Here is a 12,460-nt window from a genome sequence, read left to right as displayed (position 1 = left end):
CTCCCCTGGTGCATGACTCCAGCCCCATGGGGCACTGCGCTCAGACAAGGCTGTATATTTAGCCGTCCCCAGCCCAACACTGTCATGCAAGCTGGGGGCCTGGCCCCCCGCAGGGAACAGCAGCTGAATGTGTGGCCAAGCACGGATACCCCTGTCCTCCGACAGCCCCTGGCACGTGCAGGATGAGGGATGGGCATGGGATCCCGTGCCCCAGCACTGCGCCAGGGGCCTGAGCCAGTGCTGGGGGTCCCCTCCTGAGCAGGTGCTGGTGGTGGGATGGGACCCTCCTGGAGCAGCAACTGGGGGGGAGGACACCCTGCCAGGTCCCAGCTGCCCCCCAGCATGCACCAAGCCATGCATGGAGGTGCAGGCATTCCTCAGCACTGCTGTCAGCTCTCCACTCTTCTCCTTTTTAGTCGATGCTGATCGAAGCTGCTGTGCTGGTGCCAGCCACTGGCCGACCTCACACCCCTGTGCCCCAGGCAAAGCACAAGGGGCTGGCTGGAGGCAGGGTCCCCAGTGCCACTCATCCTGCTCTCAGCTTGGCCCCTGCCCCCATCACAGTGGGGAAGGCTGATGTGCTGGGCTCTCTTCCCACCCCATGGCAGGCATTGCTTCAGGGAGTGTCCTGGGGTGCACACTAAGATGGGGACCTGTCCAGTGCCCAATACCCAGGGGATGGGCAACAGCTCCCCACCACCAAAAGGCCTGGCGGGGGGGGGGAAATTAGGTCTTTATGAAGACCTTCACGTCTGGGTGCACCAAAGCCAAACCTGCCCCAGGCAGAGTGGAAGTGAGAGGCAGTAGCCTGGCAAATACCTCTGTGCCACCACCAGCTCATTAAGTTCATGGAGAGGCTCTGAATAATTCAGCAGCCACCTGCCTGTGGGCACCCCACTCTGGTTACACCTGCCACCTGCATCACCTCTCGGCCAGCTCCAGACAGCCTTCCAGGACCCCTGGCCTGCCTCCTCCTCGCTGAGCACCAGACAAAGTGCCTGGGCTCAGGGAGAGCCTGTCTCAGGCTGATGGCACAGTCCCTGCTGCAGGGAGCACACTCCTCCAGCCCCATGTGCACCCAGGGTGCCCCATCTAATGGCACCCCAGGTCCTCCCCATGCCCACCACCTGGCTCACCCCAACCCATCACTTGCAGTGCCTGGCACTGCTGTTAGTCCCATCCCAAGCCCACACCTGAACCAGCGGGCAGGGAAAGGAACACCCCCACACCATCTCCACCATCCCTGCTTTCCCTCCACCCTATCCCCACATGTGGGGCAGCTGGAGGCAGCACCAGTCACAGAAATGGGGTTCCCAGCCTGGCCCTTGTGGCTGTGCGTGCTTTAAGGAGGGGACCTGCCTGGCCAAAGCAGGGTGGACAGGGTCTCCCTTGGCCCCTCCAGCTCCCCGCAGAGCCCCAGTCCAGGACAGAACCTGCTCAGGAGCACCCCACTGCTGGCCCTGCGGACAAAACCAGTGGGACCCCCCCAGCCCCACCAAGTCCCTAGTGTTGGGTGCTGCCCAGTAAAGCCCAGCACTCCCAACCTGGCTTGCCTGGTGGCAGCGCTGCCTTTCTACACCATGCGGGGCTGGCAGGACTGGCTTGGTTGGTTTGGCTGGCAATGGCGGCTGCCAGGTGCCAGGACCTGGCTCCATGGTGCAGGCAGGCTCAGCCCCACCAGGATGGCTGCAGACAGTGAGGCTCCAGCACCATGTACCCATGATAGGAATGCTGGGCAGCACGCACAATGCTGGTACTCAGTGGCCATGTGCCATGGGGCTGACCGGGTCCCTGCCAGCATCAGGGAACAGTCCCCGGCGGGCATTGGCTCAGCCCCACATAGCTGGGACATGCCTGTGGCTTAATTCCTTGTTAATAAGACTCCTGCCATTGCAATAGGCTGGGTTAGGTCCAAGTGTAGCCCTACAACATCTAATTGTAGCCTGGGGGGGGAAGGTCCGGTGAAAGCCCCTTCCCAGGAGCCCCTGACTGGCACAGTGCTGCCCTGGCACCCTGCTCCAGGACTCCATCCCCAGGGTCAGGGAGGGCTCCAGGGGCTCCCAGGACAGCCCCAGCCCCATGCACATGGGGCACAGCCTCCTCAAGGGCATCCAGTGCCCTGAGTTTGTTTGTGAGGCCCCATCCTGCTGTCTCCCCTGCATGCTCTGCAGCTCAAGAACAGCCCCTGCCTAGGCTGGCAGGGAAGGAGTTACATTCCCCTGGGAGCCCTGCGGCCTCCTACATGTGCTGGCCAGTTTACCCAGTCCAGCCACAGAAGCAGAGTAGCAGCGGAGGGAGCAAGCCACGATCCCAGGCAGGACACATCCCTGTGTTAAGGGGGTTTCCTTCCCCTCTGATGTCCAGAGAAGTGAACGGGCAGCAGAGCCTCCCCAGCCACAACCGTGTTTCCCCTCGCCTCTCCGTGCTCTGGCATGGTGCCCAGGAATCCCAGCGCATTCCCTGGAGCTGAGTTCAGACGAACAGCTGTGCTGGGGTGCGGGGGGGTGGGGGCAAAGCTGCCGGCCCCCACCCAGGAGCCAAGCGAGCCCTTGCCCCTTGCTGATGCCCCCAGCACCCTGCATGGCCCCTCTGTTGGGCGTCTCGTGGGGGTACTGCAGCCAAGCATGTTGGTCCCCATCCCATCTGTTGCTATCATGCGGGCCTGGGGGATGGGATGGGGCTGGCTGCAGCCCCAGCCTGGGCACAAGGGATCTGAGCTCTTTTAACAGCAGTAATTAAAGTCTTATTTAAAGAGCATGCTAATCAGAGCGAGCAGATGGCCTGCTCCCTCCCCACAGTCAGCACTCCCTCTAGACACAGGGCAAAGCACCCCCTGCACCATGGCCAGGCTCACATATTACCCCACTCATCCCACATCCCCTTGCCCCAGCTTGGTGCAGGCAAGGCAGTCACACAGGGAGCCCAGCAGGGAAAAAACGGGAGGGCAGATAAGGGAGTTGGCAGCACTGCTGGTAATCCCAGAGTCGCCTGCAATGGCTGCGTCTTAGCTTGCGGGAATCCCAATAGCGCAACAGGTCTTTTACTAGGTGGAACTGTAAAACCTGCTCATCACAGAAAAAGCAGAATTGGTCAAGACAGACTTCCTCCAGGGAAGCAAAAGGAACAGAGTATGCAGCGCCTGCTTCCAACAAATGCTTGAGCATCAGTAGTCCTCACCTCCCATGCTCTCAGGAGCAGCACCATGGGCACAGCAGAAGCTGGGGCAGCACTGGCGTCGCACCGCAGTGGCAGGGCATTGCCAGCCCTCATCAGCAAGCCCAGAGCACACCCCATGACAGTGCAGGAGAGGTGCCAGTGGGTCCTGGGCTAGTCAGCACAATGCGTTTCCAGTGCCTAGGGCTCCTGAGTGGCAATAGCAGGGCCAGGGCTGCTCCTGGCCTCACCATGCTGGCTGACCTTGGCAAATTCACTTCCTCCCTGGCTGCCTTAGTTTCCCCATTTGTGCTGTCTGTGTCATGCTGCTCCACCCTCCTTTGTAAAACAAGGCAAGGTCCACTGATGAAGGGCAGCAAATAAGAGGGAGGGAGTTATGTCATTAGTTGCACTGGTAAATTGGGAGTAAATGGAAAATCTCAAAGGCTGGCGAGGAAGCGAGCAGAGACGGGCGGGTGGCAGCACAGGGAACTGCTAACTCCACCCTGGCACCACGGAAATGGGGCTCTGGGCTGAGCGTACTGAAGGGCTGTGCCCTGGGAAGCAGCATCTCTGGGAGGATGTGTGACAGTGGGGCATAAGGGACAGAGCTGGATAAATGAAGACCTCCGGATACAGCCCCTGGGAGAGTGAAGCCAGGATACTGCCTGCAGCCCCCATGTCTGCTGCAGACCACACACAGGAAAGAGAGGGATTTGGGGAAGAGGTGCAACAGCGGTTTAAGGGCTAGAGAAAATGTCTGGCACAGACACACCCGGCTCAATCTGCTCAGTCTATTGGAGATGGAGAAGCAGCTCGCTGCAATGTCCATGTACCTGAGAAAATGGGTGGGCCTGGTGCCTCTGAAATCACACAGGGAAAGGCAATGGGAACCAGCTGTTCCAAAGGAAAATGGCCCAGCTCTACAGCACAGCAAGGGATTGGCAGGGAACAACCCCTATGGAAAAGGGCATCTTTCCATCACCAGCATCTCCTGTCTGCTCCAGACAGCCTTTCCAAGAGAAGTGCTTGGCTGGAGCGGGCTAAGGCTCAACCCAGGGGCAAGCTTGGGACACCAGGGCTTCGACACTGAGCCCTTTGGCTTTAACGCTGGGAACACAGTCAGAGACCAGTGGCAGTACCCCAGCACCCCGCCTGGCCCTGGCTCAGCTGCTCACCAGAGCTGAGCTACCTGGGTAGGGACATAGATGCCCAGGTCCCCTCCCCATCCCCCATGCCCACTAAGGCTGGAATGAGGCAGGACCCAGCAGCCACATGGAGGAGGGAGCTGCAAGTGCCCATGGCTGTGGAAAGCACAGCAGGAACAAGGGAGGTGGGAGGAAAATGGGTCCTGTGCTGCCCTGCCAAGCCACATCCTCCTTGCAAGCTCAGGCAGCCAAACCCCAGCTCAGATCCTGGGCCTGCCCTACCATCCTGCTGAGATCTTGGACTCAACCCACCGCACAAGCACAACCATTTCCTCTCGTCCTATCACTAGTAACTTGGGGGAAGAGACCAACAACCACCTACTTGCTCTCTAGACCCTTCAACAGATTCGTTGCCCTTCTTTGGACACGCTCCATCAACTCAATTGTCCTTCTTGTAATGAGGGGCCCAAATCTGAACACAATATTCAAGGTGTGGCCTCACCAGTGCCAAGTACAAAGGGACGATCACATCCCTACTCCTGCTGGCCACACTATTCCTGACACAAGCCAGGATGCTGTTGGACTTGTTGGCCACCTGGGCACACTGCTGGCTCATGTTCAGCCAGATGTCAATCAGCACCACAGGGCCTTTTCTGCCAGGCAGCTTTCCAGCCACTCCTCCCCAAGCCTGTAGCATTGCATGGGGTTGTTGTGACCAAAGTGCAGGACCTGGCACTTGGCCTTGTTAAACCTCATACAATAGGCCCCAGCCCATCAATCCAGCCTGTCCAGATCCATCTGCAGAGCCTTCCTACCGTCGAGCAGATTGACACTCCTGCCCAATTTGGTGTCGCCTGCAAACTTACTGAGGGTGCACTTGATCCCCTCATCCAGATCGTTGATAAAGATATTAAACAAGACTGGCCCCAACACTGAGCCATGGGGGACACCGCTCGTGACCGGCCGACAACTGGATTTAGCTCCGTTCACCACAACTCTCTGGGCTCAGCCATCCAGCCAGTGTTTTACCCAGCGAAGAGTACACCCATCCAAGCCATGAGCACCCAGCTTCTCTAGGAGGATGCTGTGGGAGACAGTGTCAAAGGCTTTGCTAAAGTCCAGGTAGACAACATCCACAGCCTTTCCCTCATCCACTAGGCGGGTCACCTGGTCATAGAAGGAGATCAGGTTGGTCAGGCAGGACCTGCCTTTCATAAACCCATGCTGCCTGGGCCTGATCCCCTGGTTGTCCTGCACATATCTGGTGAGTTCACTCAAGATAAATTGCTCCATAACCTTCCCCAGTACCGAGGTCAGACTGACTGGCCTGTAGTTCCCTGGATCCTCCTTCCGGCCCTTTTTGTAGATGGGCATCACATCATCAAGCCTCCAGTCATCTGGGACCTCCCCTGTTAACCAGGACTGGTGATAAATGATGGAGAGTGGCTTGGCAAGCTCCTCCGCCAGCTCCCTCAGCACTCTCGGGTGGATCCCATCTGGCCAAATAGACTTGTGAGTGTCCAGGTGGCTCAGCAGGTCGTAAACTGCTTCCTCCTGGATTATGGGGGGTTTATTCTGCTCCTCGTCCCTGCCTTCCAGCTCAGGGGGGTGAATACCCTGGGGATAACTGGTCTGACTTAAAGACTGAGGCAAAGAAGGCATTTAGTACCTCATCCTTCTCCTCATCCTCGGTGGCAATGTTCTCCTCCGCGTCCAATAGAGGATGGAGATTCTCCTTGGATCTCTTTTTGTTGTTAATGTATTTGTAAAAACATTTCTTGTTATCTCTAACAGTGGCCAGGTTGAGTTCTAGCTGGGCTTTTGCCTGTCTAGTTTTCTCTCTGCATGACCTAATGAGATCCCTGTACTCTTCTTGTGTTACCTGCCCCTTCTTCCAAGAGTGGTAGATTCTCCTTTTTTTTCCTGAGTCCCAGCAGAAGCTCCCTGTTCAGCCAGGCCGGTTGTCTTCCGTTCCAGTTCATCTTGCAGCACCTGGGGACAGCCTGTTCCTGTGCCTGCAACACTTCTTGAAGAAAGCCCAGCCTTCCTGGGCCCCTTTGCCCTTCAGGACTTCCTCCCAAGGGACTCTCCCAACCAGTGCCCTGAACAGGCCAAAGTCTTGCAGGGTCTGACCCATTCCTTTCCTTGCTAGTGCTGCTCCAGCTTGGTGCCTTCACCTACCGGGGTGATTGATGGCATGTGCCAGGGAGGCTGCTGCAGCCATGGGGAACAGCACTCTGCAACAGGCCACATTCCCGGGCTTCCCAGGCCTCACACATCTGTCCCACTGACAGTGGCCCAACAGAATGACAGCAGCAGCTTCATGGACCTCTTGTGATGGGCATGGAGAGGAGACGTCAGTGTTTGTGTGTGGAGATGGGAGGCTGCAGGCTCTGCCTTTCCACCACAATGGCCAGCTGCAGCTGCTCAGATGGCAGTGGGTGCCTTCCCTGCCTGGTCTCAGCCCTGGTACCTGAGATCTGAGCACCCTGCTGCGCCCACATCCTGGTGACCTCCAGCTCCTCAGTGGTGTAGGAAGCCACTCAGAGGAGCAAAGGTAGCTCAGCTGGGACCAGAAGGAGAGCAAACATTGCCTCTCCCTTTCCCTTGAGTGCATATGAGCAGTAGCCCCCTGAGGGTCAAGGCACCTCAGCAGAGATAGGAAGTCCTGTCAAGGCATCCTGCAGAGAGAAACTCAGGACCACTGCCTGTTCAGGGCAGTGCTCACTGACTCCTGTTAGCTCATGTTGATGCTTCTCATGCCTGGGTGCTGGTACCGTGACATCTGTGGAGGCAGCATCCACATCCCATCCCTGTCTCTTAGTGATGGGCAGTGATCTCATCTCCCTGATCTGCTTCTTCTCAAACAAGCCCCCATGCCCCTGCCAGGGTACAGAACAAGGTGGCAGGGGACTGAGCAGCCAACGCCTGAGCCCAGATGAGTGCATCCCTGCTGGAAGCCCTGTGGGCTGTGAATTTGAAAACATTGAGAACACATAAAAAAACCCAACCACCACCTCTGAAAAGGAGAGACAGGCAGCTCTGGCCATGCCTGCACCACCTGTGACCCACAGTGATGTGACATGCAGCCATATGAGCACAACTACATCCTTGCAATGAATCAGCACTGTGGGGAGCTTCACTGGTCACCAGGACCCGGTCACCTCATGCCAAACAGGTAGGGGAAATGCTACCACCTCCAGCATCTCCCACCCTGCTCCTGAACCAGCCTGAACGGCTTATCTCCCAATACCTCCCATCTTCCAAGGCTGCCCAGCAGGCAACAGAGCTGCTCCTTGCCCTCTTGACCTGGCCCTGGACAATGGGGCTCTCAGCAGCTCCACACTCACCCCAGGAGGCTGTGCCAGCCTTGCTCCATCTCCTGCCTCTTGCCAGGCTATTAGTAATACTCCCCAGCCACAATGCAGCATCCCTGAAGTGCTTGTGGATCTGCCAGATGTGAGCCAGGAGCAGAGACACCAAGAAGCTGGTCTGGCTGCAGTGGTAGGTCGAGCCGGACCACATCAGAGTGCTGCCCAGGACTGGCCTTGGCTGAGCTGGTGGGAGCAACCCTGTGACCCATGCCACCAGCTGCAGGAGAGCAGGGCAGGGAACAGAGCTGAGAGTGCTCAGTGGGTCTTGGCCTATGGCTTTGGGGAAGAGCCTTCACCTGTGGTTCATCGCTGCCCTTTGATCTGCACAGCTTGACATTGCTGCACGGAGGAACTCAGAAGCAGCACAGCAATGTGTAGGGAAAGGCTGGTGAGGGCATGCATAGCTCAGCACAGTGCCTGCCAGAGACCCTACAGAACAAATTCACATACACAGTCCACCCCAGAGACCCTACATTAACAAACCAACATCCTCAGCCTTGCCCTGGCTTCCTTACCCATCCCAGAGCTGACAAAAGGAAAACCTGGAAGAAAGCAATGCATCGGGCTGGAGAAACATTTCCCTGTGAGCGCTGAGCTTCTGTTCTGGAAGGGTGCATCCCACCCTGGCCATAGCAGCATGGGTGAAAGAGATGCTCCCAGCCCCTTCTGCTCTCCTGCCCCCAAGTAGAGACTGTGAAGCCCCGCTTATTTTCCTGGATGCCTGAGCAAGAGGTAGGTGCTGCAAGGGGCTCCCTACCCTCAAGCCAGCAGTCACTCAGGCTACATCTCTCTAACTCCTCAGCCTGAGCATGGCCCTGTAATCGTCCTCACCGCTCGGTTGGTTCCCTGACACAGTTTTGGCCTGTCCCAAATAGGACAGGTTCAAGGGAGGTCACAGGCCAGGGCCATTCCCAGGAGGAAACGTGGCCATGGCCACCTCCAGGCAGAGAGGAGAGTTTTGCTGAGTGCCTGGCCTCCTGCGGCTGCTGCCTTCCCCTGTCTGTGCTGGGACACAGAGGAGCAGGGTGATGATGCTGGGCTCTGGATGTCCATTGGAGCCTTTTGCCTGGGGGTCACTGATACTGTCATGGTTTAGCCCCAGTCAGCAACCAAGCACCACGCAGCCGCTCACTCCCCACCCAGCTGGATGGGGGAGAGAATCAGAAGAGTAAAAGTGAGGAAACTGATGGGTTGAGATAAAGACAGTTTAATAGGGAAAGCAAAAGCTGCACATGCAAGCAAAGCAAAACAAGGAATTCATTCACTCCTTCCCATCGGTAGGCAGGTGTTCAGTCATCTCCAGGAAAGCAGGGCTCCATCATGTGTAACAGTTACTTGGGAAGACAAACTCCATCAGTCTGAATGTCCCCCTCTTCCTTCTTCCCCCCCCCCCCCAGCTTTATATACTAAGCATGACATCATATGGTATGGAATATCCCGTTGGTCAGTTGGGGTCAGCTGTCCTGGCTGTGTCCCCTCCCAGCTTCTTGTGCACCTGGCAGAGCATGGGGAGCTGAAAAGTCCTTGACTAGTATAAGCACTAATTAGGAACAACTAAAACATCTCCACATTATCAACACTGTTTTTAGCACAAATCCAAAACATAGCCCCATACTAGCTACTATGAAGAAAATTAACTCTATCCCAGCCGAAACCAGGACAGATGCCAAGGCCACATGGGGACAGTCATGCTCTGTCCAGGCGTCAGAGGGGCTGGAAAACAGAGCATCAGCTCTCTGTGCACCAGCAAGATTGGGAACTCCCTGTGATTGGGGGCACTTCCCAGCCCCTTCCCTTGCCCCTGTGCCCTGGCCGGACCCTGTTCAGGCAGGGCAGGCTGAGGCAGCACAGGCTGGAGCATGGCTCAGCATGGGGAGGGAAGGCAGCTGCACTGTGTTTGGCATGGAACTTGCTGTCGTGCCGCTGCTTGCAGCTGATTCAGTCACAGCTCTTTATTGCTTCTCCTGGCTGCTGAAAATCTCATTAGGTTTAGTGATCTCTGTGAGCAGCGCTGCCAGCCTTTCTCATCTCCTTCCTTCTCCCATGAGTTAAGGCACCCTGTCCTCCAAGGAAGTGAATCGCCATGCTCCATGGGGCCTGGGCCAAAAAACCTTCCCACACCCTGGTGTATGTGAACATGTCTGGCACAGACAAGGTGTGCCAGGGTCTGCCATGAAGACACATGGTGTAAGGGCAAGGAAAGGAGGTGTGGTGTTGTTCTACCTGGGGACTTTTCTACAACACAACAGGACAAGGGAGCAGAGCTGTCCACACACAGCAGCATTGTACCCCACAGCGGGTAAAAAAATCAGAAAAGAGAGTGAGTCCTACTCAGCTACATTAGTGGCAAATGTGTGAGGCCAATGCTTCCAGGCCAGCAGCAGCAGAAGCAAATGCTACTTGAGCCAGGGCAAGTGGTGGCAGTGCTGCCTTAACCTGGGGTCTCTGCAGGTTCCAGCAAAAGGCAGGGCTGAGATGAACGGGGCAGGGCTTTGATCCTGCTGTGTCTTGCACATTGGAGCCCCGTTCCCAGGCAGCATCTGCATGCCACCACATGCCACCATTAATAACTTTGATTACCGTGGCCTAATTTCTGTCCACCTGTGTCATGGGTGGCTGGTCACCCCACCCTGGTGAGCCCTTGTTCTGCAGTGGCTCGTTGCACCAGCACTGGACAAACTGGTCTCCTGGCGTAATTACAGCCAGGAGAGGCCCAGTGCTGCAGGCTGTGGGTGAGCCAAGTGTGTCACCACCAGTCCAGCACCTGGGATGTAAGTCACACCATGATGCATGGCAAGTCCTTTCTCATGGGACATTCAGGAGCATCTGTGTGGATGCCCTGTAGCCTGGACTCTCACAAAAAAGGACCATCACAGGCACCATCTTGCTGAGCGCCTCAGAGGGAGGCTGATATCCTCCTCCCAGTGCCAGCAAGTGACTTGACTTCCCCCATGGCCGGGGCAAAGCAGCATCCACCCTCCCTCCCTACTGCCTTCTACCTGGGAACCTGCCTCCCCATCCTGCTTGTCTCATGGCCCTGGGCTCTGTGAGATTTCAGCTGGCCAAAGGGGAATGGGCCAGGCTAAGTGGGAGTTCCCCATGGGAGGTTGTTGCATGAGATAGGACCTGCCCTTTGCCCCTAGGTCAGCCGTGGCACTGCTGTAGATCTGCTCAGGATCTTCCCCTTGGCTTGATCCTGGGCTGGAAATGCACATGACTATGCATGTATTTATACTGATACCAGCTTCAAAAGAACATATGTCCCCCTCTAATTAGAGCAACATAGCTAAATTTTAAATACTTTGAATACTTTACAAATAAGATAGTCTTAGAACTTGCTATATGTGATTAGATAGAAAGGAGTCTGGAGTCACTGTATCCTTGAGTAGAATAAATAAGGGAGATGTGCTAGAATAAGCTAGTTTAGTGTCAGTAAGAATTGTGTAACCAAGCCAAAAATTAACTTTACCTCAGTTTACCGTGAACCAGAGCAGCTATGCCTTCAACGATTTGGTGTAGCTGAGCTGTGCTGGGGAGTATCTGCCATTGGTCCCCCAGATCAGATGCATTTCCAGTGGGACCCAGACCTTGTGGAATGGGACTGCCACCTGCAAGGGTAAGCATAGCCCTGCATCACCCTGACACCAGGGTCCTGAGCTGGTGCCAGATAGGATGACAGGTCAGGAATGGGGGACCTGGATGCCTTGGCTTTTCCTCCTGTCCTGGCAGTGCCAGGGCACCTTCTGTCTCAGCACCTTGCCGCCAGCAGCTGCAGGGGGTCTGTGCTCCTGAGGAGGGGTTCAAAGGCAGGAACGCTTCCTGGCCGGCTGTCACGATCCACTGTTGGGTTGAACAATTTGGCAGAGGTTAAACCCCCTTGCTTGCCAACCAACCTCAGGTAGCTTTGGGTGGTTGGGGGTGGCTGGACTTAACTTCTGATTAACTCCAATGTTTTATTGTGACTAGGTTTCTTTTACATTCTCGGAAACAGAATTAAGACTCAAAACGGAGTCATGTACCAAGTCACTTTATTTGGCCAACAAAAAGTATGCAAGAGAAAAGGAGAGGAAGAGAAAAGAGTGAGAAAGGAAGAGAGATAGAGTTGTGATAGCTACCACCACGGATCTGTGGCATCCCATCAGTCCGATGTATCTTCAAATCCAGTGGGAGAACGTTCTTTCTTCTTTCTTCCCTTCCCTTCCCTCCTGTGGGTCTCTGCTGGTTTCACCTTTTATAGTATTGTTCTCAGAACTGTTTTGCATACCCACACCTCCTATTCAGTGATGGGGACGCATGCCCAATACCGTCACTAGAGGGTCTAGAGGGTCTAAGCCCCCCATATGTGGTCAGTCAACCCTGGGCCCAGGTGCATGCGCAGAGGACTAAGGCTATGTGCTCTGAGGCAACATAGAATGCATATGTGTTCCTGTCCAGTCAAACTGTCCTAGTTGCCATGGTGACTAAAACTGTCCTGCCAACAATGTTGAGACAAGTTTCTAGTCCCTTACACCAGCATCTTTCTGCCTCCTTGTGGATAGCTGCAGCTGTGAAGCTGGAAGGAGGAGTAGCTGGAGGGGTTTAGTTTGAGGCTTTGGCACTTTTCCCTGGGAAGCTTCTCCGGGGTTTGGATGAGCTCCAGTCGGGGAGGCTGGTGCTGCTGCACTGCTCACCTGGGCATGAGGAGGGCCAAGAGAATGGGGTTTCAAGCACCCCATGGTTGGGTGGAACCCAGGGGAGGCTTTGGAGTCCTGGAGATAGGGGTGATGATAAGCCCTGTGCCCCTGA

This window comes from Phalacrocorax carbo, chromosome Z (genome assembly GCF_963921805.1).
Source record: "Phalacrocorax carbo chromosome Z, bPhaCar2.1, whole genome shotgun sequence".
Lineage (NCBI taxonomy): Eukaryota > Metazoa > Chordata > Aves > Suliformes > Phalacrocoracidae > Phalacrocorax > Phalacrocorax carbo.
Note: the sequence above shows the minus strand (reverse complement) of the source record.